Raw genomic sequence first — 27790 nt, forward strand, 5'->3', positions numbered from 1 at the left:
CGTCTCTGTAAGATCTGCGTGTAAAACCTCTCACCGTGAATCCCTCTGCAACACCCAATCAAAGAGAAAAATGGTGTCATGTGAGAGACCAGACACATCACCACTGAGACACTGTCCCAAATTAAAACATTAATTAGAACAAACTGTGGCGTACACGCTCTGGGGTTTTTTTTGCTGTTGTTGTTGTGACTATTATTATTATTATTCCATTTGTAGAAAGCTTGTGGCTATTTCATGAGCAGCAAAAGCAGCTGCATTAATCTGATAAATGATTTGTTGCAAATTTTTCCTTCATCTCTTCTGAGACTGCAGTTGGGTGCTGGTGCTTTTCTGTTGCTACTTTCACTGGATATTAAGCAGCTAATGTGGTATTAAAGGTTTGATAAAACTACTAAGGACAAAATTGGCTTCATTATAATAGCGTTTGGTTGTAGGGGTGTCTTTGAGTTCTCAAGGGAAGGGAGGGGAATAAACCAAGTCTGATCTCCAAAGCAGTAATTTATTTATTTTTCCACTAAGGACCCTTGCAAAAGCTTGAGTGCTTTTAATATTCTGGGAACTTGCCTTTATTTATTAGCCAAACTCTCCATCAGATAGCTTAAAATCTGAATGTAAGAAGAATGAATATTTCATAGCTGTGTGTTAAACTGTTACAGAACTGATGCAAAGCAGGACTGTAGGAATATTTTTATAAGTAATTTATATTTATATAAGCTTTATAAATTTATAATTTGTATTTATAAGTCAATTAAAAATGATAAGCCTATGATATTGTCATTGTGATAGTACAAAAATGCATTTTGCATATGCTGTTTTGGGCATGCAGACAAATAGTGACAATTTTTGCTGTTGGAATTCAGAGCAGAGTCAGAATTTTAATATGTTTAGTTTATTTTTAGGGGGGATGAGAAGGCAGCTGTTGCTTCCAGTGGCCAAGCTGGTTCATGCATTAGTCAGTTGGTCAGTTGGCACTAGTGCACTGAGTTCTACTAGATGTTAGATTCTTTATCTTTTAATAAAGGTTAAGAAACTACATACTACCCCACTTATTTTAATCAATATTTAAAAGTATATCTGAGAATAACTGAACATGTGATGTCAGTTAAAGTATAGCTTTGTTCTGCAGTATAACATATCCCGTGAGCAAACACACACCAGCTCTGTTCTTTATTCACCATCAGTTCAATTTTTGGAAGTTTTAAACACTTGCAACTCAAGCTGACTTCACTGAAAGTCTTATTGATTAGCCTTGAAAATTTGTCCATATGGATGATATCGCTGTGTCCTCTTCCATATCAACATATGCCTATCAAAAGTGCTAAGGAATTGTGATCAACTCAAATAAGGGTGAGGGCAGTGTGTAGAATAGTGATGAGAAAGAATCCATCATAGTGGGATAAAGTTTCTGGGAGAAGTAGTTATTTGGGACTTTATGGATTACATCGAATATATGGAAACTTGAACATGTTGTAAATACAGATTGTCTGAAGTCTATTTTTAAGTAATAGAAATGGACAAATCTGTGCCACTGGGTAACTTTTTTTTTGTGGTTTTTATATATATATCATATATTATCACCATCACTATAGGTCTGGAGAACATGTTCTTTTTTCCAGCTGCTGCTTCTGTATGTATCCCAAATGACTACAGGAGAGCTGCTTGTGATGGAAGGGTAAAGTTAAATATTGTGAAGACATTGCAGACTTAACTGATTTAACCAGATTTGTCTGAGCATGGGACCTGAAGCCACAATAGTGAGCATTTGCTCTTTAATCTAAATTTAAGCAGTTAGAGACACTTAGTAGCAAAATTCATCTTTAAGATCCTTCCAACTCAAACCATTCTAAGATTCTATGAAAATTTCTTTTCATACTATAATCATTAGAGATGGGTTAAAACCTTTAGAGGGTAGCACTGCATTCATAAGAGGTGATTTGTGCAAATACTTTCTTTTAGACTGGGGATCTAACTTCACATGACTGGAATCCAAGACACAACACTTCAACAATTCCACAAAAATATTAGTTAACAAAAACCTACACTTTGGGATGAACTTTGGCCCACACTGTGCAGCTTTGCAGGCAGATTTTTAAAATAACTCATTGGTCTTATAATAACTGACAACATGAGATTGAAGTGTTTCCTGACAGCAAAATAATTCTACTAGCACCATGATTTGGGCACCATTGTCTTCTCCACAGAATCTGAGTTCCGGATATTTGAGAAGGGAGGCAATGGGCCTAAATAAAGTCTTCTGTTTGACAGACAAAGGGTGAAAAACAAAAAGGCATAAAAGGGTTGCTTTGTGTAATTTTTAATTGTTGTCCTTTCCTTATTCAGTAAATGAAGTCACCTTTGTAGTGGTTTCATGAACCGCTGGGTAATCAAAATTATTATGCTGCCACCTGTTGTCCGTTAATTATTCTGAGAAGATACTCATAAATCATAACACTGGACAATAAATCAAACTGTCAGGGCCCAGGTCAAAGGTTATGCATGAAAAGTTATAGGTCACCAACAGGGTGTGAAAGATCAGGGTTGTGGAGCATCACTCATTGTCAAGTAATGTTGGGAGAAGTGCCACTGGAACAAAAGAAAAACTAAAGTACAGAAGAATTCAGGCCCAAAGATAGGCTCCAAGCTCATGCACAAAAGGAATCAAATTGACATGTCATTACACTGCAGATCTGACAACCAGCAAGATTGTCTGGCAATGCCCTGACTCAAATACTTTTGTCTCGACTGATCCTTGTTGTGAGCCAGGGCTCCTTTTGAAACGTTTCGTGTATCTGGGCCAGATTCTGCTCCCGCGAGAAGTCAATGAGTGTCTTGGCCTCTGTGTATCTGGAATTTAAAGCAGTGTTAACTTTTTTTTTTTTGCACTCACTGAAGAAGCATGAGAGAGTCTATATTTGCCAGGGCTAAAATTCATGAGCTTCTTTTCAAGTCTGAGTGATGGGGTACCCAGGGTTTATCCTGTTTGGGATGAATTAATTTCCTGACAGAGAAAAGTAAATCCAATGTTACAAAAGAGTTCTGATTCCAACCTGCAATCAGGCTTATGTACCTCTCTGGGAAGACACAGTTAGATGGGTTACATCCACCTTTCCTTAACTCAAGGGCTTCACACTGGTTCAGTCGCAATCTCAACAGGAGAAGTAATGCCAGGGTCACCTCTCCTACTGGATCTGTGCTGGTGGCAGGAGTCTGGCTGTCTGAAAAAAGCTAAAGGAACACATACCATCTGATGTAGCTTCTTCAACTCATTCTTTTCTTGCCCTGTCTTCCTACACTCCAGCCCTGCTTATCCTGGAAGGCTGTCCATTTCCTGTGTTAGGCATTGGATAGATGCATTTGGAATGAAGTGATGGAGTTTAATGCACTTGCTCTGCACCTCCTCTCTGTTCCCATCAGGTTTGAGCAGGTGTTTGCAATGCCCAGATCCACGAGCCTGAACCTGTGCTCATCCCAGCATCACCTGCAGTAGGGGAAAGCAAAATTTCCTCCCTGCAAGGAGAGGTGGGATAGTGCTGTGAGGTTCAGGTCTGCCTGTACTTCCCTAGTTACAGGAGTGGGATTCAGGTCTTCTGGGTGGAAGGTATTATTGGTGGACTTTGAATTGGATTCTGGAACAATGGGTGAGTTCAGTTCTTTTTTTTTCCTATTAAAAGCAAAAGGTTTTGGCAAAGGCGCATAGAATTCTGTAATGCTCTGAGGATATGTTCTATGGCTTGTATGTGCTCTCAAAAGCTTCAACTTCCATTCATAACTTATATATGCTGAATTATATCGAATTGCACGTGTTTAAAATAGAATAATTACTTGAAAGTAAATATGCAGTGACAAGCAATCACTGACTTAAAACCTGGTTAGTGGTGAATTGTTTCTGATGTGAAAGAAGTCACTTCAGGAAAATATAATAATAATAAAAAACCCACAACACAAAACCCCACCCAATAACAAAAAGGCTGCTGGAAACAGCTCTGATGTGCCAGCAATGTGATGTACTCTGCTGCCTGCTGTTTGAGTTAACTTGCTCTCAAGATCATCTGCTGTAGGATTTGTGGCTAATGGGCAAGCAATTTCAATTTAAAAACATTATTTATTTTCAGGAAGTATTATGATTTGGGCTTATTTTAATGGGGTGGGTTTTGCTCAGATAATGTGGATTTTGAGGTGTTTAATAAACAAAGTAAAAATTAATTCAAGCCCAACAATAATGTGTGCTTCAGAATTGACATGGTCTCTATCTCCCTATGAGCTCAAACCTGGATGAATTTCTTCCATGTCAATCTGGGGAGGTCACTAAAGAATTGAGACGTGGGTCTTGCCTAAACAGAGAAAAACTTGCTTGTAAATTAGAAGCAATTGAGGTTTTGATTAGATCTGTTCATTTCCCTTTGGTCCTGGTTCCTGAACATTTGCATAAGTGGAGTTCAAAGAAATGGCCATGAGCAGTAATTCTTCCTTTTTTTTTTTTTTTTTTAAATTTTTTAAAGCCTTTTAGAAAGATGGAGAATTCACTGATGATGAATAAATTTATGATGTAGAACTTTAGAACTATTAAAATCACTTGGGGCTCTGCCTTTGTGTTTCATCCTGGATTTTTATTTATGGGTATGACTAAATTAATATATTTAAAAATACTGTGCAAGGCGCAACTCTCTTTTTGCCTTTTACAATGGACAAGAAGCTTGAATTCATGAAGGCCGCTGGAAATGTTGTTTTTGGTTTTATACTAGATGCACTGATGGTGGACAGCATGGTTGAAAACTCTGAAAGGAAACTGTTTGCATTGAAGGGAGATTTTGTTTTTTGTTCAGAGAAGCAGATCTGTGATTTAATAGTAAATATCAAAGTTCAGCTATGAACTTTTTATTGCTCAGTACCTGCCATGGGCACTGTGAGGAACAACTAATGTAGTGTATCAGCTAGCAAGTTTATTTGAAGATCTGTAATTAGAGTAAATTGTTAAAACCCGTGATATGCACATAGAAATCCTATCAAAAGGAGAGCTTAAAGCTCCATATATTCTTTACATCAGTTTTACTAATAATTTTAATGTCTTGAAGAATCAAGCACTGTATGTGTATACAAGAACCACCCAAAATCTGTCAGCTATGGAGGAACATGGGTTGCCACTGTCTTGCAACTTTCATACTTTCTTCACTATTTATTTTTGGTTTCCTAATGATCATCTTTGAATAAAATGAGGGTCCAGCTGTGGAAGTTTCCTACAAGCCTAATTGCTATAACAGCACATAGAAAATCCGCTAAATAATCTCCAGTCTTCTAATGAGTGAAAACAACAGCGAAAGGTTAGGTGATTCTTCTTATATTATCACTTTGGCAGGATCCTGAATATCGTTTAATGAAATTTCATGTGCATGTGAGATATTGATGCAATGCAAGAAGACAGCCAGTGAATAATGTAGCATTTGTAGGAACTCAACTCTCTGCTGGTAGGGCATAAAACTCTGCAGACAAACTTCCAGGCAGCTTTAAGAAGGAGAGAATGTAACCCCTCAGTGGAGGGTCTCAAAGAGGTTGGACCAGACCCCAAAATGTGGGCAACATATGGGGCACATATAGATTTGTCGAGCCCCTGATGGAGTTGACAGCATCCCAGTGGCGCCTCTCAGCCTGTGAACCTCTCCACACTTGGATTTCCCAGGGTGCACAGGACCACAAAATAAACCCTACAATTATTCTCTGTATCTTTTGGTTTTGAGCAATTATCATATGAATGTGTGAACTCTGTGCACAGAATGAGAAAGCTGAGTGCAGGTCCCTGGTCATCAAAATAGTTATGAACTTTCTGTTCCAAAAGTGAGGTTTTGCTTCTTGCCTGTTATCGGGGTTTTTTTTCCTTGTGATTCTTACATATAATTATTTTCTTTCTTTTTTTTTTTTTTTCTAATTTGCATTGCTAGTAATGAACAATTTAGCCATCTACTCTACTCTCGTTTCACATAAAAGCAATTTCTGGCAATTCACTGAAGGTCAATGAATAATACCCAATGCTTTGATATGAAACACTTAAGGACATCAGTAACTTGACCCCAGAACGTTTTGCAGAATCAGGCTGTAAGTGCTCAAGTAGTGTTCCCATGACACTTGGACTCTGTCAGAAAAACACAACTATACTTTGGATTAGTTGTATCATTTTTTTGGTAAGATTTGTGATCAAAAGGGATTGAAATTAAAACTTTGCAAAAGTTGTTAGCAAAATGACATTTAATTTTGATAGAAAGGCAATGAGGCAGAACATTTTGCATGTTTGCAAAATAAGTTTCATTTTGATGCGTTTGGCATTACTGATTATATTAATTAACTTAACAGCAAGTGTGAAGATTATTTATGATGCATTAAAAATGATTGGATCTTAATTGCTTCCCTGTAAGAACAAGGAAGTTGAACTTCAGGTTGTGGAGAACTCCATAGTTAGTCTTCTCTTTGACTTTTATCTGTGTGCTTTAAAAGCAAAGTAACTGAAATAAAACTAACCCACGCTATTGAAACTGGTGACTGTGCTTGAGCAGTTTAGGCTGATGAAATTAATCTGGTTTGTTCGGCTAAATCTCTTACTTCAGTAAGACCTCATTTTTTTAAAGATCTGCACCTGATTTCCAGAATTATTTTTGTAGGGAAGATCTTGCAATCTTGCAATCAAACTCAAGAAGCCGGTTCTCTCATGGATATCATGAGTGCACCACTCAGTTATGAGCAGTGAATGTAATTGGTGGGAATTCGACTCTATATCAAAATGTTAATTAACTCAGTTTCCTTTATAGTATGTTTACCTTTATACAGTAAACTTTTGTGTAAGATGCAGCTTCTCTGTGTTCTGTTATAGCATCTGTTACATCAAGGTGGAAGTACTCCCTTTCTGCACATTAAAAATTACTTAATTTTGTTTTCAGCTCCTTTAACAAAAATTTACTTCTTCACCTGGCATGAAGCAGATGCTATCTTACACCTAAAGTGACAGAGAGCAGTGTCCAAAGCAATGGCTTGACACACAGAGTTACTTCAAATGGTGATTATTATATAACCAAAAAAAGCAAGTTTGTTGATACCTTCTTATCCTTTAATATATTTAAAATTGCGTAGCTGGTATGAGAGGATGTGTAATATCTGTTCGATAAGTTTCTTCTCACACCCTGAGGTCTTTTAGAGGCAATTTGCATTCCACAATGAGAGAAATCAGCTGGAGAGGGTTTATTGTTTTGTATAATAGAAAGGAGTGTGAAAATATTCCAGCCTTGCAGATGGTGTTGCTCGTTAGCCCTGAACATATACACTCAAAAATATTGTTTCCCCTTAAAAATAGGGTCTCCCCATCTTTCTTTCTTACAATGTGTTCATAAAGGAGAACTCATAGTTTGGTTGTATTGGGATCATTAGTTGATCTTGAAAGGAAAAGTGATGGGATAAAGTCTTTCTTTGAACTTTGATGTGCTGGGTGGTTTAGAGATGACAGAAAGCAAATGCTTTCTTTCTTCTCTGTTGTCTGAATAGAGAGTCCTAGATCTTGGTATAGACATCTGCTTTTCTAAAAAGTGAAAGGATAAATCTCAAGTTTTTCCCATAGCAGCAAAGGAAATCTGATTTGAGAAACCTTTGAACAGATAGACAGGGGTGGATTGATGAAACTGTTTGTCTAAAATCTGACAAACATAAAAGTTTAAAGCGCACCAGAAAATGGAAGATGCTGAATGGTGAGTGTTGCGAGAGCATCAAAGACCACGTGAACTATCTCCAATGTATTGAGGGTTTGTGAGGGGGATGGGTTCCTTTTGGCTTTCATGCCCTTTGGTTGAGATCCTAAAATTTCTACTTTGCTGAAGTTGGAGCTTGAAATATGACTTTCACTGCTCTTGCAGCAGCATCCAGTAAGTACGTGTTTAGCTTTATTAATGGAGGATGCCAGACTGAGGAAAGACTCTTCTGTGTTCAAAGGCATATGAACCCAAGGTTAAAACTCTTGGCAAGGTGTTGCAGCTGGTACTGGAGGCATTTCATTTGGAAGTTTTACATGAATCCAAACACTCTGATGTTGTGGGAGGCTGCAGACAGAGGTGACTTATTTTCTGGTGCTTTCCATTTTGAATGACACTGGTAATACTGCAAGACCCAATTGCTTTCTCATACTTTAGCAATGCTTATGATTTTTGCCCAAGGTATTAATTATTCCTGGACATTGCACATGGCAAAACAGTTGCATAAAATGGGAGAAACTGAGGATGTTTGATTAAATTATTCCTAGTTAAGCAGTTGTTTTTGTATTGTTATGATAATTGATAGTATTCAAAACTTAACCCAGGTTCACAGTGCTGTCATTTGCAAATCTGGTCCCAAGTCTGTGCTCATAAAAAGTGTCCTGGGGAATCTCTCTGGGACTGAGAATGGCCATAATCTCTTTTACGTTGCTGTATCTCTGACCCTTTCTCCTTATTCAATGAAAAGGAGTTTTTGCAGATATGGGTGCACATATCTATAAATTCCACACTGAGTAATTGGAGAGGGACAGATATGGTAGGAATAAGCATAATAAAAGAACTGAGAGAAAGAGTCTTCCTTTCTTCATGGCCCTCCAGGTCTAAAGTGTGCTCTCTTGAATATCACCTACTTGTCAAAACCTGCCATAACACAAGGAATTAAAATGAATCAGTCTTGCAATACATGCAAATTTAAATGAGATACAGATTTCTAGAAGAGGGTAAGTAGGGGGGAAACTCCAAATGGTGGTGCCCTTATTAAATTTAGACATTGAAGAAACAAAAATACAGCCACTCAGTATTAATTGCATTACAGCGTTGTCTGAAATACAAACTTATTTTGAAAACAGTAGCAAGAAGTACCATATGTGACTCTTAGATACATCCTAGAATTGTGCATATAGTCATCTAATTGGTCTCTTTTGTAAAACTTTATTTGATGGGTGGTGCTGTGAATTGTTTATGTCAATTAAGTGGAGCTCGTCAAAAGACTTGAGTCTAGAGGGTATCGGGTACTTACACTGTAGAAATAAAAAATGCTGCTCTTGTAAGAGGCTTTTGGCCTTTGAATGTATCTATCAAACCATGTTCCTTTTCTCTGCTTTGCATGATGCTGAGAGATTTATATGAGGCACTGGGATTTGAGCAACCAGGTCTAGTGGAAGGTGTCCTGCCCACGGGAGCAGAGTTGGAACAAGATGATCTTTAAGGTCCCTTCCAACCAAAACCATTCTGTGATTCTATGAATTCCACATCCTTTCTAATGCCCAGCTTTTTATATTTTGGAATTGTTTTTTATAGTGTCAGCATCCATCCCCTTTCCCCATTTAACCCATGTTTATTTGGTTTCATCCATGGGTAAATATCTTCTGGATGGCTGTTGTTGCATGATGTTCATCTTATTCATTAAGTTCTTGCATATTAAATAAGCATTTGTTGATTACTGCTTCAGAAATAACTCTGTAGTTGCAATGGCCTCTGTATAAATTTAATTTCCATTCCATCTTTTGACACTATGAATAAAAATACTGTAAGAAAATATGGGAAACTCCAAGTACTCGTAAAATTTATAACTCTACAGAAAGCCTTAAAATCCTCATAGTTTAGGGCTGAGGTGACAAAGCAATGTGGAAGAAATTACTCCATTTTATGGCACTGTGTGCATGGCACAGTGGTTTTCTATAGATATCTGGCTTACTTCAGTGGAGGAAGCAGGAGGTGGAGCAAGGTGGGCTTAAATCTGTTCTCAAATAGCTGTTCCAGTTGTATATTCCTATAGAAAAGTCACTCCGCTTAATAACCTCCAATGGCTCGTGGTTCATCAAGATATTGATTTTAAAGCTTTATTGATTGTTTATAAAACACTGCACAGCCACTTTCCAAGCTATTTAAGTGATTTGTTTGTCCCATATATTTTACAATGATGAGACTATTGGAAATCCCTGTGCAGATTCGCTCAGACCATTACACATTATTAGTTTTCTCTTGCAGAATTGCCCCTCCTCCAGGGATTCTGAATGTGAAGCACCTTGCTCTTGCAAGGTCTTATACGGGGTGTTTGTTTTATATATGCTCATAACAGGATAATTATATTGCTACCTGAAACACTTTGGCATTCGTGCAGGAAGAGGGCTCTGTGTAATAGTGATTGATAGTTTGAGCTTAAAAATTGTTATGGTGCATTAAAAGTATACTAATGTTTATTACTTTTTACAAGGCTACAGACATTTAGATTACAGTCTTCCAGAGCTATCACAGGTCTTCAGATTGAAGTAAGCACAGTGGGTGTTCTTCCTCTTAGCACGTGTTTTTACCAGGTGGAATGCCCAGCTTAAGAGGCAGCTTATTTTTTATTTTTAACAGACACTGCTAAGTTAAAAGCAGAAAATCAAGGAGGGAAGTCTTGAAAGTTAAAGTTCTAAAAATAATTGTGTAGGGATTTTTTTTTTTTTTTTTTTTAAACTTTCTAACTCTCAATGTTCAAAACCATTAGGCAGCCTTGGAGGCTCGTGAGTCAGGATTCCTCCCTCCCCCAACGCTGGCATCAAAAGCAGGACAGACTTCAGTTTTCTGCAGTTGGTTTTGGCATTTTGTTTTAGGGTTGTTTTTAGCTTTTTGATGTATTCAGGTCATCCTTCAAAACTTCTTTATTTTTTAATTCTGAATGACAGCTGACATGCTACTCTATTCAGATGACAAAAAGTTTGAGAGTAGGTGGTGCTGGGCACATGTGTGCCTATGTATCGGAATTGCAGACCCTTCTAATTATCCCGGAATAATGAATTAAGCTAATGAACCCAGCTGATGACTGATTGTGTGAAAAATGACATCAGATATTGAAGTAAATGAAATAAGTTCTTTGTAGTAAATAAATAAACTTTTCTTCATACAAAGGAATCTTCTTCTGGCACTTTTACATTTAGATTCGACGCTCATTCCTTTCTGGCCCGATCATGCTCCACAGAATAGTTAAAAAGGTGCTTTTTATTTTATATGTGCTCTTTCATTGCAGTACAAACCAATGTGCACCTAAAATTCTATGGGAGAAATACAGTCCAGTGAAAATAGAATAATTTCCTTGCAAACTTTCAGCAACTAATGCAATATATGTGCTGCTTTATAATACTTCCACATTCCACAGTCCTTGCTATCTGCAGGTTAGACCTATGGGATACACTCAGAAAAGTTACATAAACAACTCTGAACCCTCGGCTGAGAAAATGTATACTTTGAACATGTTGAAACTATCCATATTAAGTCAGTTTAGCACTTTGATTAAAGAGTTTAATCAATCACCATCCTAAGCTGTTTATTAATCACTTTATCAAGCAGTTGATGCATTGCTGGTTTTAATAGAATCCATTTATTTTGATTTCTACCTACTTCATCTTTCCAAAGGGCTTTCTGAATCAGCTGTGATAAAAAAAGGAGGGGAGGAAAAAAAAAAGGCTTGGTTGCATCTAAACACTGGAAGGTAAGAGCTCAGACCTCCCTTGCACATACTTCATTATCAACATTCTGCACCGACTTGGCCAATTTATTAAGGGTAAAAAAAACCAACCCTGCTTGGAGTGAGTCTTTTGGTGAACCACACGGTTTAGCTCAGATAAACAGAGGCCATTCGTTTGCTTTCACACCTGACAACCTCATGATATACGATCCTAATAAGATTAATCTCCTCCCTCCCCCCATACACACACACTTTTGTTTTGTTTAGTGGCCTGACTTGGTGATCTTCTCTCATTCCCCTCATTGGGCACTTTTAATGTCTTTGGTTTCGGTTGGTGGTTAGATGTAAAACAAACAAACAATCAATCCCCCACCCCACTCCCAGGCCCTTTCTCATTCCAGGGGAACAAGATTAATATAACAAGAGATATAAAGTAAGCAAGGGAACACTTAAAAATGTTACAAAGCAGAACGGGCATAGAACAAATTCTTCTTTCATGCAATTTGCCTTGAAAAGCATTAAGCACATGGGGAACCTGTGTCATCAAACCCATACTTTGTAAATGGTGTGGAGGGGAAACAAGCCCTTCACAAACAAAAGCATCAAATGCGAAATCCACAACTTAGAGCTGACTTTGGTCTTACTGCCTTTTAGGAGGTTTCAAATAACTCTTGTGCTGTGTCTGATCTCTGTACTTTAGAAAGCTGGGGAAAAGTAATCTCAGCAATCTAAATTTGGCCTGTTTTACCTTCAGTAACAAACACTGATGCATAGCTTTGAAATGACATACATTAGCACCTACACAAACTTTCTATTTTGAGCATATTCTAGTTTTATCAGTGATATGTTTCATGCTATATGACCAAGACCCAAAGTTTTTTCTTTTCTTAATTTTGTCCAATAACAGTGATGGGAATCCTTAGGAATATGAATTCTTTGGCAGGAAAGCAAAAATACACATTTAGTTTAAAATTCCACTGTCTCATGTCCCATACTCGACAAGATGATGCAGCAGAAAGATCCAAGAGTCAAAATTCTAATAATATATTTTAGCATGTCAAACTCCCATGCAGATTCTGTCAGATATGTATTATTAGTATGGCTTAATTTTGTTAATTGAAGGATATTGTTTCAGTGTGAGACCAAGTCTTCCTCCTCTAAATAAGCTGATACTATGCACTTCCTGTACATACAGACATGCTTATACACTGGGCTGCCACTGTCCTACTTAGGAGTTATAGGAATTATAAAACCTCTTATAAGAGCAGGACTTCAGTAGGACCAGGAAACCAGCCCTAGTCCCGTGGAACTCAGTGGGAGCACTGATATCCCTGGACATGGGTGATTGGGAACTTGTCACTGCAATGCACTATACTCATGATTTTTTTTCCATAAATATTTGCTTCATGGATAAAGCATTGCTAAAGAATGTCTAATTTTAAAGGCTTGCCATTAACTATAAATTAGTGGTATTCTGGAAGAGATCTGCAGAGATGGCAAAACTGACTTGTGGCAGCATCAGATCTTTGTGCTGTTGCATGCAATGGGTTTAGAGCTCAGTTGTAATCCAGGATCCTGCTGGATATCAAGTGAGACAGTGTGGTCACCGAGCTGCCATGCAGCACTTCCAGAAATATTAATTACGGTTGTAAACAGTGCTGCAAAATTAGGGATATTGCAGCCTCCCTGGGCATTGGATCGGCAACCCAGCTGTGAAAATCACTTCCAGTCAGCTATCAATTGAGATGGAATGGCCATACAGCTGAATTGCAGTGTTTCCAAAAATGTTAATTAAGAATGGGCTGCTGCTGCGAAGCGGCAGCTTTGTGGCCCTTCTGAAGCTGTTTTGCAGTTGCTGTAAGTACTGTGGCATTGTACCACTAAAACCAGTAGCCCTTTTCCTCCTTGCAGATTGTGGCTAAGGCAGGACTGTGTTGTAAATGTGGCATGCTTATATTTTGCTCAATATCAGCTCATCACTTAAATATCCAAATCTTTAATGTGATGATAACTTTGGCTGTTGTACCCGTCTCTTCTTAATTTTATCAGTTTGGCTGCAAAGATTTAGCACAGGTATTTGACTTTCACTGAGATCAAAATAAAAACAAGAGGGCTAAATAGCCACAGAAATCCTGACACACAAAAAAAGAATTTTCACCACCATTTATTCTGATAAGAAAAGAGCATGTCAATGAACCTTTGGGGAATGTCATTAAACGAGATTTTCGTGAAAAATTGCTGATAGTTCCAGTTGACTGCAGCCAGAATAAGCCAATTGTAAGATCTCTGGGGTGGTATAGGATTACAGATTTTTTTTTTTTGTCTTGCCCTTTTCACTTTTGGACAGACTGTACGTAAATTCTTTGCACAAGTCTATATGCAACAGATGGTAACAGCAGAAATAACTGCTTGGTGTTAGGTTTTAAACTGGTACTTAGATGGGTTTATGGAAGAAAGTGTTGAAACAATGGGATAATTTTACTTAATGAGATCATTTTTATAAGGAAGGAGTCAGTCGTTTAGAGCTGAGCTGCAGGAAAATCTGCACCATCAGCGGGTCTGTGGGAACGAGGCATGGGCATACTGATGGGCTGGGGTAAATGCTGGATATTTAAATTAGTTTAGGCCACATTTCCTGAAATCAATCCATTTTTGATTGCTCTGCATTTGTGTGGACACCGTGGCATGTACAGGTAGTGACCAGAGATCAGCCCACATAAGGACTTATCCTGGTGTGTCCTTTCTGTGGTGGGGTTTGTGCCCCTGATGCCTTGGTGAATATTTGGAGATGTGCCAAGAAAGAAACCAAAGCTGCAACAAAAACAGCACTATTTCCAGAATATAAACAATACCTGGAGAAATAAACCCAAACCTTTGAGAATGGAGATAAACAAGAAATCCTTATTTTCTTTCCTTCATTTTGTTTCAACGATTGAGAAAAACAGTGCAGCATTAACACCTCGTTTGAAAGCCCTGAGGTAGAAAAGGAACTTGGGGTGCCTGTCCTAGAGTTTAAATTCTTAATTGTTTAAGTAGTATCAGATTTTCAATTCTGCCCTTGTTTTTCATACTAATGCATGCTGGTACTCCCCTAAGAGCACCCACGAGGTGTGATGGCAACGCTTGGACTTTGAAATACAAGCTCATTCCTTTCCCAGTAGCTAATGCAGATGAAATACAAGCTGAAAGGCAGGTAATAAGTTTTCAGATGGAGTTTCAATGATGGTTCATTGGTGGTCTACAGAGACAGCCACTTGTAGTTTTGAAAAAATCGTTTCAAAAGGTAGTTTATGTAGTAAGTGGTAAAATACAGCCTTAAATACAGCTTCTGTTATCGGTATGTGCTTTTGTACATTCAAGTTCTGTATGTCATATTTTGCTCCAAATATAGTGAGAATTGCACAAATCACGCCCACATACCTTCCAAAGAGAAAGGAAAGCTTGTGGATATAACAATGCAGGTAATTTTCTTCTTAAATACCAGCTTATTCTGAAATAACTCTTGGCTCACAAAGAAGTTTTAGCATGGAAAGTATTTTTCAGTGTTAACTACAGTTGATAATTATTCCATTCATTGCTAATTATTGGCTATATTATTATTAGAGATTTCTTGTAATTATTATATTAGATAGAATCAGTGAGAAAGCAATGTACATCAGAAGTTTACCATCCTGAATAAATGACTTGTTTGGCTTGATGTGGTTACTTGTCTTTACTTCTGTTTAGTTTTCTGAAGTAATAACATTAGATGTTGATTGGAGCAAAAATACAGAATTATTCTTGGCTTGGGGGAGAAAAAAAAAAGACACCAAACAAAATTCCAGACCTTTAGAAGGAACAGAATATAGTTGTGTAGTCACAATCTGGAAGTGTCCATAAGCCTAAAAGACAAATTTAGAATAGAACTAGTAGAAAGCTATTCTTGAAGAATGTTATTTTTCTTTTTTAATCAACTGAATTTGAAAATTATTTGATATATTTTTTTTTTTTTGTGAGAAGTATAATTGTAAAGGAAAAATATAATTAAAATTTCAAAATTGCTGAGGGGGAAAGAGATCAGTTTTACAGAAGTTCCACCCACATGCTTTTCTCAGCAGGGCACTACAATGTCTTAACAAGTAAAGTGCAAGATGGAAACATGACATCATTAGGATAGTCTAATTAGCCTGTAATTTGTCCCAGAAAGGTATCTGGTTGCCAACTAATTGATGTAAACTGATTAACCCTTTCTCTAACATCCCATTCGCCACTTTTTTTTCACTTCCATAGAATATGGGAAGGGTCAGGACTCTGTTGTGCTACACACTGTGCAAACACAAATCAAAAAGACAATCCATACCCTGAAGAGCTTACAACTTACGTGGTGTAGGGGAGGTGATACCTGCATACAAAAAGGATTTAGAATGAATAGCTTAATTCCAGTTAGCATGTTTGGCAGTGGTCTTATCCTAGCAGCAGCCGGACAGTTCTCAGGGCTTTCACAGACCTCAAAAAGGAAAAATTTAAGAAAGATTTGAAGACATATAATGAGGTGTCTCTATAGATGTTTTCTCCCAAGAGTCACAGTGTGCCCAGTGGAAAGGTGCTTGTTTGAAAAATATAACAAGTGTGTGCTGGAAGCTGGCATTATTGGCTCCTTGGAGATGAGGTTCAGCATCCTGACAAAGAAAAAGAGACGATTGGTACATACGTATTATCTCTGAAGGGCCTTGAGAGTGAAGACAAGTAGCTTATGTTTGATGCAGGTTGGTGGGGGAGGGCAGCACAGGGATGTGGAGAGAGAGGTGACAAGCTCAAATCTGTGGGCTAGGAAAAGCCCATTTATGGAAATATTCTGAAAGGATACAAGCAGGGCAAGGTTGTGTTTGTCAAAGCTGACGAGAAAGATGTTTTGCTGATCATGATGCAAGATGACAAGGCTTTAGCCAGCGTAGACAAGGCTGTATTTTTGAGAAGTACTTCAGGTAGGGTCGTCTTCACGGGTAAAGGCTGGGTTATAGGTCTGAGGAATAGGGAGATAAGTGGTGATGTCCATGGTGACTAAACAAGAGGTAGTGTTGGGAGAGCCAAGGAGGACACTTGTTGCCCTCTCTGTTACCCTGAAGCTTGAGCTGGTTTCTGAATTTCTGTGTGGAAGTGCTGGGAAGAGATTTAACTTGGACAGGAGGCACATCTGGAGTAAATAGAGATCTATGAGGCACCAGTATGAGGATAATTTAATTTCCTAGCTGAACTGGCCCAGAGATGAGGGTAGGAAGAGAAAAATGGGTCCAACTGAGAAGGCAAAACCTTCACAGAAGGTTGAGAGATGTCAGGATCAGATAGAGGGTGAGAGGAAAGCACAGAAGGTCTGTCATGACAGTCAAAGAATAGCAAACTCTAATGAAGAACATCATAGAAACCTGTGTCAAAAGGACCTTGGCATAATGAGCAGGGTATGGTTGGAGTTTGACTAAGAAGAGGTCACTGGAGACTCTGGTGAGAACTGTGTCAATTGAGTGTAACGGGCAGAAATTAGATTAGGAACAGTTTAGGACAAAATGGAAAGAGAACTGACAGCAGCTATAAACAGCTTGTACAATGAAAATGAGAGGAAGCAGTGATTGGAGAGACAGGAGTGGGCTAGAGTGTGTATGTTTTCATTTTCAGATGAGAGACGCTACAGCATGCCCATATTGTGGTGGGAAAGAATCAGAAGAAGAGCAGTAGAAAGTCTGACAACTGTGCTGGAGTTGGAGTGCAATCTGATGGGGGAAACTCAGTGCAGCTTCAATATATCTGGCCCCTATGTTAAAATAGCTGCAGGCAGCACATGCTTCTCTGTGTGATTTAGAATGTGCTTCTTGTAGTACAAAGAAATAAGGATAAGATTCATCATGTGCCTTGTTACGCTCCCCTGGTTGTTATAAGCAAGCAGGGACTACTTGGGCCATCACTCGGTAGCAGAGAACTAAATCCTTTCCCCATCATTGTAATTAACACTAAATTAGTTGGATATTTCAGTGCAGTCAGTAGGTGCTGTACAGGTACCAATTTTGCATTTTCTTCTAAAAGCACTTTAAAAAAAAATTTGCATTTTGAGTTTGTTTTTTTTTTTTCTGTAAATGAACTTCTCTCTTCCCTGGAGAAAACTCTCGGCTGTGTCAAAATAATGTTTCATATTTTTACAGGTAATTAAAAATTTTCATTCAAGAATGTCAGGGAAGTGCTGAAACATATTGTCTCTCATTTTCCTGCTTTTCATCAGGCTTTATTTGGATTTAAAAAGTTTTCCTTGGTTCTCTTCCTATCATTCTTCCAAAATGAAACATTAAAACACAGAAGAACAACTGAAATGAAACTTTGATTTCTTGGGTGAGTTCCCCCCCCTTTATATATTTATTTTTCCGTCTGTCTCTTCAGGTTACCTGTACACATTTCAGGTTTTTAAAGTTTGAATAGTGATGCACAAAACACCAGCCAAAGGCTGGAGATCCATCTCCCCGAGCCAGAGGTTACATGCATAAATTCATGTCCATCACGCTCTGAATAAATTCTTTTGTTTATGCAACAGTCTGCGCAAGCACAACACACTTGCAGCTGAGCACCAGTTGGTTTACAGCTTTCTGTGCCATTCTCACTTCTGGGTGGGGGGTTGAGTGCATTGAACCCCACAGCTGGTAAAACCAGTCCAGTGTGAGTTGATTTGCATCTGAAAAGCCCCGGTTCCAAAGGTGCTGTGACTTGCCTTGCACTTGCATGTGTAGGTTGCTAAGCGCAACCCCCGGTGTGCACAATTTTTGGAGCACTATTGCTTGTGATGTTGTGAGTGAAAAAATTTACAGAGAGACTTGGTATCTACTGAAACCAAAGGAAAGATTCCCGCTGAGGTCTCTGAGCGATGGCTTGGCTCCTGAAGTTCAGAGGGTTTGCCCATGTGCATTTTCAATGCAGGCGTGTGTGAATGAAGTTTTTCTGTTTTGCTGTTAGAATTTGCTGTGTCTCGATGTGAGCAAAAATGACATTTTTCTCATGACTAGTAAAGACAGGGTTGACAAGAGGCGTGATCTCCCTTCTTTTTGTGCCGGCTTCACAAGGGCTCGCTCAATGAATGAGTTACTGCTGCTTCTGATTCACAGAAATACAAGTGAGAGGGGAATAATGGTTTAAGGGAGAATACAGTTGTACTCTAATTTTGTAGAATAAGTGCTGTTCTAGTAGTATGTTTTTGATCCAGAACCGCTTTAAACAGATGGCAGCTCTACTTTTGTGATTTCTTAACATGCAATGTTTTGGGAGGATGGAAATGAACCCTTGGGGTTGGGCTGATGCAGGTCCCCTGTGCTGAGGATGTTGCAGAAGCAACAGGAAGAATCTTTTAGCAGATATCTAGGGAGGTCTGCAGATGGAGAGGCAAAAACCAGTTTCTTACTGGAGTCTGAGAGACACGTTTCTGGTTTCCCCTGTGATCTTGCCTTCGTTGCCAAAACACAAAAGGCCATAACTGAGCACATTTCATGCGCAAATACTTCATCAACTCGGCGCCATCTGAGCTATTTCACATCTCCTCCCCTTGCTCCAAACTGATATATGTGGCTCACTACATTTGAAATGAAAAGTCCTCAGACAATTCTAATCATATTGTCAGTCAGATAGTCATCTTCTGAAAGGGGATCCTTCACCTTTAAGAATGCATGTACAATAGTGATATGTAAGCAGCTCAAAGACTCAATACCCCTTTTTTCTGCAAAGCAAGGCTGGGTTAGGAAAAAATCAATATGTTAGAAGTAAAGGTCATACAAGGAAAAGTGACATGAAACAGTCTTCATGAAGGATATTGTTCCCTTAGTTCTGTTTGAAGTTTTCTTTACCCTTGTGCTAGCCTTAGAACAAATATATTTTGTCCTAGAATAGAAACATATTTTTATTCACCTTTAAAAAAATCTGTATTTTAAATATTTGTCTATTAGGGCATGTTCGCATTTTAGCTTGTTTTGTTTTTGTCCTGTGGGTGAAGTAATCCTTGGAGAAAAGAATATTGTGTGTCTGCCATCCCAGTGCATTTGCTGGTCAGGGTTCCTTTAGAAATGGAAGTATATAATGCACACAAATGTATTTGCCTATCTTTTTAACAGTTCTCAATTTACTTTTCAAGTGGGCCAGATGCAATACTATAGCTCTTACAAGGGTCAGGAACATCTCCTTATTTCCCCACACTCTGTACTTATTGCTTGGGTATAGTTTTAAAGTAGTCCATGAACCCTTTTCATTCTTGCAACACATTTACCCACAATTAACAATCAAACCATCCTTCCTTCATTCAGGCTCCCATTCTCTCTCTGCCTCATTTTCCCTGCCTCTCTCTTGATCTGCCATTGTGCCGAAAGCTGTTTGTGCCATCGCAATCTGCCCTCCTTACCAGCCACACAAGGATGGGGAGGGGGAGAGAAAAAGCACACAGCATTCAGGCACTGAATAGCAAATTGCTCTTGAGTGTCCTTGCTTCCCCCAGCGCTCCCCCTTCCTTCAGAAGGACAAGGGGGCCCCTGAAAGCAACTATACATTTTGCTTAGTGCACTTGAAAACAAGCGTTTCACACCTGAAGCCTTTCACGGCAGCCCAGAAGCACCCCTTCAAACCACTTAATTGCCAATTGCTTCTGAGCTCGTTGTGAAAGTCCATTATGTCAGGCAGCTCTATGGCGAGTGACAAAGTATGGGGAATGAAAGAGTCCTCCTTGCAGGGCCAGCGCAGTCCTAAACCCCCCAGTTCATTGGTTTGCTTGCTGTTAACAGTTACTGGCCACAGTCAAAGGTATGCCAAAACCTCTATCTTCTATTATTATTAATTTGTTACATGGAAGATGCTGTTTTCCTTATGTTCTCTCACATGTGTCTGTATAAAAACATACAACGATGAGGCTGGAGAAGGTTTCTTCACACAAACTTCACCTGTACTTGTGGACCTCAGATTGTATCGTTGTTCTGCCTTTTTTTTTTTTTTTTTTGATTAGTGATGTAATAAAAAACCAAAAGAAAATAGAAAAGTGATGTGATGAGTTTTAAGGTTAAAACTGGTTTCTTGGGTATTAAGGAAAAAGCATGCAGGTACTCACTTAAGGAGGAAGGGAGATCACCTTGAAGAGAACTGAAATAGATTAATAATAAAAATAAAAAAGGAAATAAAATAAAGTCTTAGCCTGAATCTCAGCTGTGAAGAATTGTTTTGAACTCTTCCTTGTAACTGAGATTCTGGGGAGACTTGGTTAATGTTTGAGCTGAGCCAAAAGTATATGGATATAACTTCATACATCAAAGCAGGTGTTGCAAATATTCTCTGTTTTCATTTGAGTGTTTATAATAATTGGGTTTATGATCCAATTTGGCCTTGTGGACTCAGCAGAAAACCTTCCTCTGATTCTCAAAAGTTCTTGATTTTGGACTCTCACTGCTCACTTTTGTGTTTCTACCAGGGAGATACTCCAGTGAACTAGTTTACTGAATTGTGAATGAAATTCAGGCTAATGCTTGGGAATATTTGCTAAAATATCAAAGCTGGTTTATTCAAAAGATTGTGTGCATAGTATGAACTTGACTCTAAAAGCATCTTTCTGACCTATGATGGAATAGGAATAACATCATATGACATAGTGTCAAATCATGAATAACCAACACACCTCGCACTCAGACTGTTAAATACAACCAACTGATTACTGAGGAGCTGCAGATCTAAAGAAATGATTTTAATATTATTTTGAATAACAAGTTCAAGGAAATTGCTCTTTGCATATAGACAATTCATGGGTCAAAAAAGGGGTAACATTAATTGCTTAAACTGTTCATTATGAACTAATCACCCAGCTCTAATTAACACCTTTTAGTGGATTTTAAAGAAAAACAACATTACATAAACAGATGCAATGTAAACTTGACTAAAAAAATACAGCACTCTTAAAGACAAGTAAATTCTTAGAAATGGATTTTAGAGTAATATTAAAACATTTTTATAAATATGTACTCAGTTTAGGCTTACATTAAATAAATGCAGTAAGGCAGAATGATCTCAATATTGTGAAGTATCTGAAGCCTTTTTGGAATTCAAACTTGTACTCCCCTGACACTCCCAGTATACTTTTAAAAAATCTGGTAATTCTCGCTTTTTGATTGGCTTTAGAGAGATTTTTTTTCAAGTATGATGATCAATGAGGTGCTTCAGATAGTTTCATAACTATATTACCAGATATTTAAAGACAGACTGATTTTTTCATTCATCATTAACAAAAACACCCCCTTCATCTGAGTGTTGTGGTACAAAGGCAATAAGTAAATTAAATAATTTAGTAAACTTAATTAGTAAGAACCTACCACTAAAACAAGGCCAAATATTCCAAATGGAGGTAGAGCTGTTAATATCCACAGAGTCCCCTGAACTACACCTGCTGAAATCCAGGCTACACTTGGATGAGTGTGTGTGCCCTGTTTTGTCAGTTAGAACTACACTTACGTTAAAGAACTCCCCAAAACGACTGCTGAAGCTGGTCATTTGGTAATTAATGGTCATTCTGTAATTTTTTTTACCTTTCCAACAAGCTGTATATATGCTAGGGTGATTCCTTTATAAAACTTGGTAGGTCCTTTCATCTGGCACAGTGGAAGGCTGCAGAAATTCTGTTGCTCAGCATTTGGCACAAACATTCAAAGTCCCCCGCTCAGTGGCCTGACAAAAGAAAATGTGTAAAATGTTAGGTTTTAACATTTAGTATTTGCAAGGAAAATACTGAGTTTCATAAAGAAATAATTGAGAAACTTCTCTAGGACCTCTCTTAGAAAAGCACCTTCCATTCTCAAGGTGCAAATCACAGGAGGACACAAAATGTGATTTTTCTGAGCAGAGATCACTTCTCAGACAGCATTATCTTCTTTTGCTGCAAGAACACACATTCATCCCTCCTTTTCATCATACTCTTTACAGCAATTAGACATTTTCCTATATATTTCACACTGCTATGTAATTTTTTCTGACAGCTCATCAACCTCTTTGACTCATGACCTGTAATGGCATCCTTGTTTTTTGAGATGTTTGTTTGTTTTTTTTTTTCCCCTCACCAGAAGATGTGAGCACATATTATCATAGATGCATAAGGCCTATCAGTCATTTTTTCAGAAGGTATCCAGTAATAGAGCAATACTGTTCCCTCTCCGCCCACTTGTGATTTTTTTTCTTACCAATTTCCCTCAACTCCCTGAAAATAGCAGGTGCTTCTCTTCATTCACCTCCGCTTCATCCAGCCCATCTGTCTGATTCTTCTATGAGAAAGATTAATGGGACATAACTCACTTCATCTCATGGTTTTTAACAGATCAAGGCGGAGGGGTAGGTGGAAATTCTATCCAACTTTAGATAGATGTTTCATGATGAAGACCTGATGATGATATCGCAGCAGTAAATTTGGGATCTTTCAGAGTGTTGGTCTCTTTCCAAAGTATTTCACAGGCTTGTGTTTTGAATGTCACCATAAGTAAGTTGCTCTCTACCCATCCATCTCAAAAGCCATCACTACTGTACCAATTAGATGCCTTGAGTGTAGTTGTGATAAGATTGCTTCAGCTTCATAAAGTTAAATACACACTGATCCCTTACTTGCCCTGCCTTCCCATGCGGGTTCAATCTTAGCAGGAGTGTTTGAAGGGGTTGTAGGGTTTGTTTGCTTGAAACATATTTTTAAGTACCCCTTCAAAAAAACCCTTTTCCCCTTCTGATATACCTCTGTCTGTTTTCTCTCGTATCGTAAACCTTACCATGTAAGTCATCTGTTTTGTTGTTGTTGTTAAATTTTATGACTTTGTGTTGAGTACGACTTTGCTCTGGTTGTGGCCCTTCAGAAAGAAATGGAAGCACATGAGTAGGAAGACGCCTCTGTGTATTCAATATGACCTACCCTGACATCTGCTACTGCCCAGATCCACAGCCAGCCTCTCCTACAGGTCTTTACTGGTATTTTAGTTAATGTTATTTTCTGCCCCACTCTAGTAGAGGCACAGCAAAAGAAGTAGCTCCTTGTCAGAAGGAGAAAACTAACTGATTTTTAGTTTTTGTGCAAGTTTACAGCAATGCACATGTATCAGACCTAGGTCACATGGTTCAGTCTGGAGGTGATACTTTACCTTCTCTTGGTGCATCTGTGGCAGCTACTAAAGCTGGCAACTTCACATGTAAATGTGAATTATTTAAAGTTTAGATTTGACTACAAAAATGTGTATGGTTGCATGTAAACATGCTGCATTTGCAAGGGCAGAGAGAGTACACTTTTGAAACTGTAATCAAGTGCATCTTGAAGACATTGCTGTTTTGCCCCCCCCTTGAGAACTTAACCCTGAATATCTCATTTCTACACAGGAGTTTGGAACCACAAAGTCTAATTTTCTATCTATACTTTGACCAGTTTGGTTTATAAAGAAGAAAATGGTCTATATGTATACTCTACAACGTTTTGAAATCCTCTTTGCTCTTTGAGTATTGTCCAGAGTGTAAATGAATGCGAAATTTGGCTTTAATACTTCAAATCTGTTCACATCCACGAGGCTTGTCATCTTTGTGCCACGCTGTAGAAGAAAGCTGCCCTACAAGAGCATTACCAAAGAGAATCCCCAGGGTAGTTCAATATCTGCACAGAGGCAGATGGATTGGTTGTAGTCTGTGATGCCAAACCAGTGTCTCCAATAATTTTTGATTTAACATAACAAGCACTCCTAAGATGAAGGGGATAAGCAGCTACCTGAAGGCTACTCTCCTCTAAGACTGCTCTGACTTGTTCCTCTAAGGCTGGGAGCTTTCTGCCTGTACCCCTGGTTCCAAACACACATCTGTCATGTTTCCTCTGACATCTTCCAGTTCTTAGTCCTGTAGTTTTCTGTCCAAAGATGTGTTTCTCTTTAAGCTGCCAATGACAGCATGGCAGTATGCTGATTTTCTTCAATATGATGCTGTGTGATAATAAAGGTTTGGGACTTTTGCTCTGTGTGGGAAGAGAAAAACTTCAGCGTAAAACTTTGTCGTGTATTAAAATATTCAGCACTTTTGGATCCTCTGCTTCTAGAAAGTAAACAATGGGGAATAAAGCACTCTTGCAAAGTAGTAGGCGTTAGGAAAACAGGATTCACTTTACAAAGAGGCAACTGGTGATGACAGTGTGCTATATCTGTCTTTGCAACTCTTAAATTCTCTTCTACTTGAGTTGGCTCTTGAAGCGAAGCACATGCTGCTTACAATGTGTGCAGTGCATTGTGTACTTTGATTTTGTCTTATTTTTCTGTTCAGAAAGAAAACAGGGACCAAATCTCACCAGTAAACACAGAACTTTGAAATTCCAGCAGTTCCCTCTTACTTCTCTGTGCAGTTAAGGGTGGTACTCACTGATCCAATCCAAGTGGCAGAGAGAGAAGTTCCCAAAAAGGTGAAAGCCACCAAACTCTGTGCCCAGAAAAGCTCTGAAAGACCCAAGATTTCTGTCCTTCAGAACGTCAGTGCTCCCGACACCTGAAACATGCTACCAGTTGTCTTGTGTTCAAAGACTTCAGTACCAATAATGTAAACAGAAAACACTGTTGACATAAAATTATGTCATTGACATAAATAACTTCATGTTCTTGTCAGGGTCATGTTTTCTTTCTCTGACAAACCTTCTGATCTGGGCCAAGGTTAGAAAAATCACATTTTAAATCAGTGTATCACGATATTAGGAGGCAGCAGCAGGTGCTGTGCTGTTGTTGGGATCTGGACCAACTTCTTAGGGTACAGAATGAAGTTAAGGTGCCAGTGAAAATCACTTTTCTGATTAATAATGTGTGTTTTGGGATAAGTGCTTTGCCAGCAAAATGATCAAATTTGACAGGTAAACATATGATTTATATGAAATCAAATAATTTATTTATCTATATGAAAATGAAAGAAATAGTTCATATTCCTGCATCCAGGAGTTAATTTTCTTTTTAAGCACTCTCCAGTGAAAACAGCAAATTACTGATTTAAAGAGCTTGGTTGAACAAGTTTGCATTACTTAGAAATTTTAACTTATATCTAAAGAGGAAAAATAAAGATTTGGGATATTGAAGTTGTACTGGTTGATTTACTGAAGTTGGTAACCAGGCCATGTTGTGGCCATAACCTGTGTTGTAAGTCAAATTCTGAAACTCCTCAGTGTTAACTTCCATATATATGTATAATATATTATTAATAAAATAATCCTCCAGTTTTTGTGTGGGCAGAGGTCTTGGAAGTCCCCAAAAGGAATTTTTACTCTAGAATGCTCCCTAGCATAAGCTGGCTCCTTATTATAAGTACAGAATTAAAAACCTTTAATTTAACAAAACAACACCAAAAAGTAAAAAATGCTCTAAAACATAAACAGGGAAAATTCTGTATTTGTTCTCTATTAGGAAATTAGTACTGAGTTTAAGGTAAAAGTGAACAAATGCAGAATATGTATTCCAGTTCTATGGAAAGAAGTAGTGCCAATGGGAGCTTATGGTTTGAAAGAAAGCATTGGCAAAATCTTGGCAAGTAGTTTAGGCTACATTTAAAGCCCAGTGTACCAGAATGTTGTGCTCTTTCATAGAATGGTCAACTCTAGGTGGGTGTAAATGAGGTGTTTAGGTATTTGGTAACTCATGGTAGCTGATGCCAACAACAGCACATGCTCCAAGTCACGGTCACGTAAGACTGAATATTTCCATAAAAGTTTGTTGAAAAGATCCTTTGAGACTTCTGCAATACAAGTTTGAAAGATGCAGTAAAAAACTATTAAATAAGGGCAAGGGATGCTCATTAGGAGAGGGGTTTTTATAGGATTGTATTTCTTTTCACAGTTGTAATCTATGGCATAGAGACTTTACTAATACAGAAAACTTCCTGAATTCTGGTTGAAATATTTGTTTATTTGCTGTAATTCTCTAGTTTAATTTTTAAAACTCACAGTTTAACATACTAAGATATATAAAAATGAGCGTTAAAAAAACCAAAACCCTCTTCCTGAGGAAGCATCCTGGTTAAGAGACTTCAGCTTAAACTGAATTTGAGATTTTTGCTTAATATTTGCATCAAAGATGTTGGTTCTCTTAGAAGGTTGGTCATTTGTGCCACTCAACAATATGACTTTAGTTTCTCTGGCAGCAAACTAGAGGTCTGTAACTTAAACTCAGATTGTTGTCTCATTGTGTGTACGTTAGGAAGTGTGGGTCTATTGCCTGCAGAAGGAACAGTGGGATTCATCAGATGTTTTAAATCACCACACTATTGGCATTTAAAATGTTTGGAAGAACTATAAGAAGTAGAGGAATCAGAGTTAAACCTGTGCAAAACTATTTAAATCAGGGGAAGAGTGTCAAGAAAGGAACAGAGGATGTTTTCTTTGGAGTATTTGTTTTCAGCATGAAATTCCTGATCAAGTGTACACGTAATTTATCTTTTTCTTCATTCTCCGCCCATCAATTTTTCTACTTTTTTTTTTTTCTTCCAATCTGAGCTCGAGTGCTGCTGGGTTGTTCAGTATTCCTGACCCATGCAGCAGCTCAGGAGTGGTGGTACAAGTTCTTAATGTTCTGCAGGGGAAAATTTAATCAGCAAAATAATCATCTTCCTTGCAGTGGAGAGGAAGAAAGGGGAACTCGGCACGCATGACAGAACATGCGTGGACCACCAGAAAAGCGTGGTGAGGTTGGAAGGTGTTAGAGCTCTTTTTTAGAACAATCTGATCAGAAGGCAAATGTCTAAAAGGAAAAAAGAATCCGAAAAGAGTGCTGAAGTGCCAGAATGCACCAGCTAATAACTTTAAATAGTTCATTGAGTCTTCCGGAATTTTTTTTGTTCTTCTTCAGGAATAATCTGCTTACATCGTTAAGACCTCAGCTAAGCTCAGTAACACAAATTACCAGATGTTGTATCCCCTAGTTTTTTCCATCAAAAGACCAACCACCAAGCTTGTTGAAAGAGAGAGGTCATTGTCCTTCCCTGGCAATAAAACTATTTTTGCAACTCCTAAGAAATGAAATGAGAATACCTTTCAGCTGTAGAGGGGATCCTATCTCCTACTTCTTCCAAGTTTCCCTGTTTGGCTTTGTTATTTTCTAATAATGCACTCATGTGTAAGCTAATAATGTGAACAGAGGGAAAATGAAGAGTTTAAAAAAAAAAAAAAAGACAGAATGAATTAGGGCAATTGAGGTCGCTCTCTTTCATTTTTGCTGGAAGGATTTTAGCCCTAGTTTTTACCTTATCGCTTATTACACAATTTATGATAAAATGAGATGTGATTCCATTCTTATTGTTGTGCTATAGCCTATTGAACATGCATATATAGAATTCA

This window comes from Manacus candei, unplaced genomic scaffold, assembly GCF_025592945.1.
Source record: "Manacus candei isolate 608988 ecotype Guabito, Panama unplaced genomic scaffold, ASM2559294v1 h1tg000046l, whole genome shotgun sequence".
NCBI lineage: Eukaryota > Metazoa > Chordata > Aves > Passeriformes > Pipridae > Manacus > Manacus candei.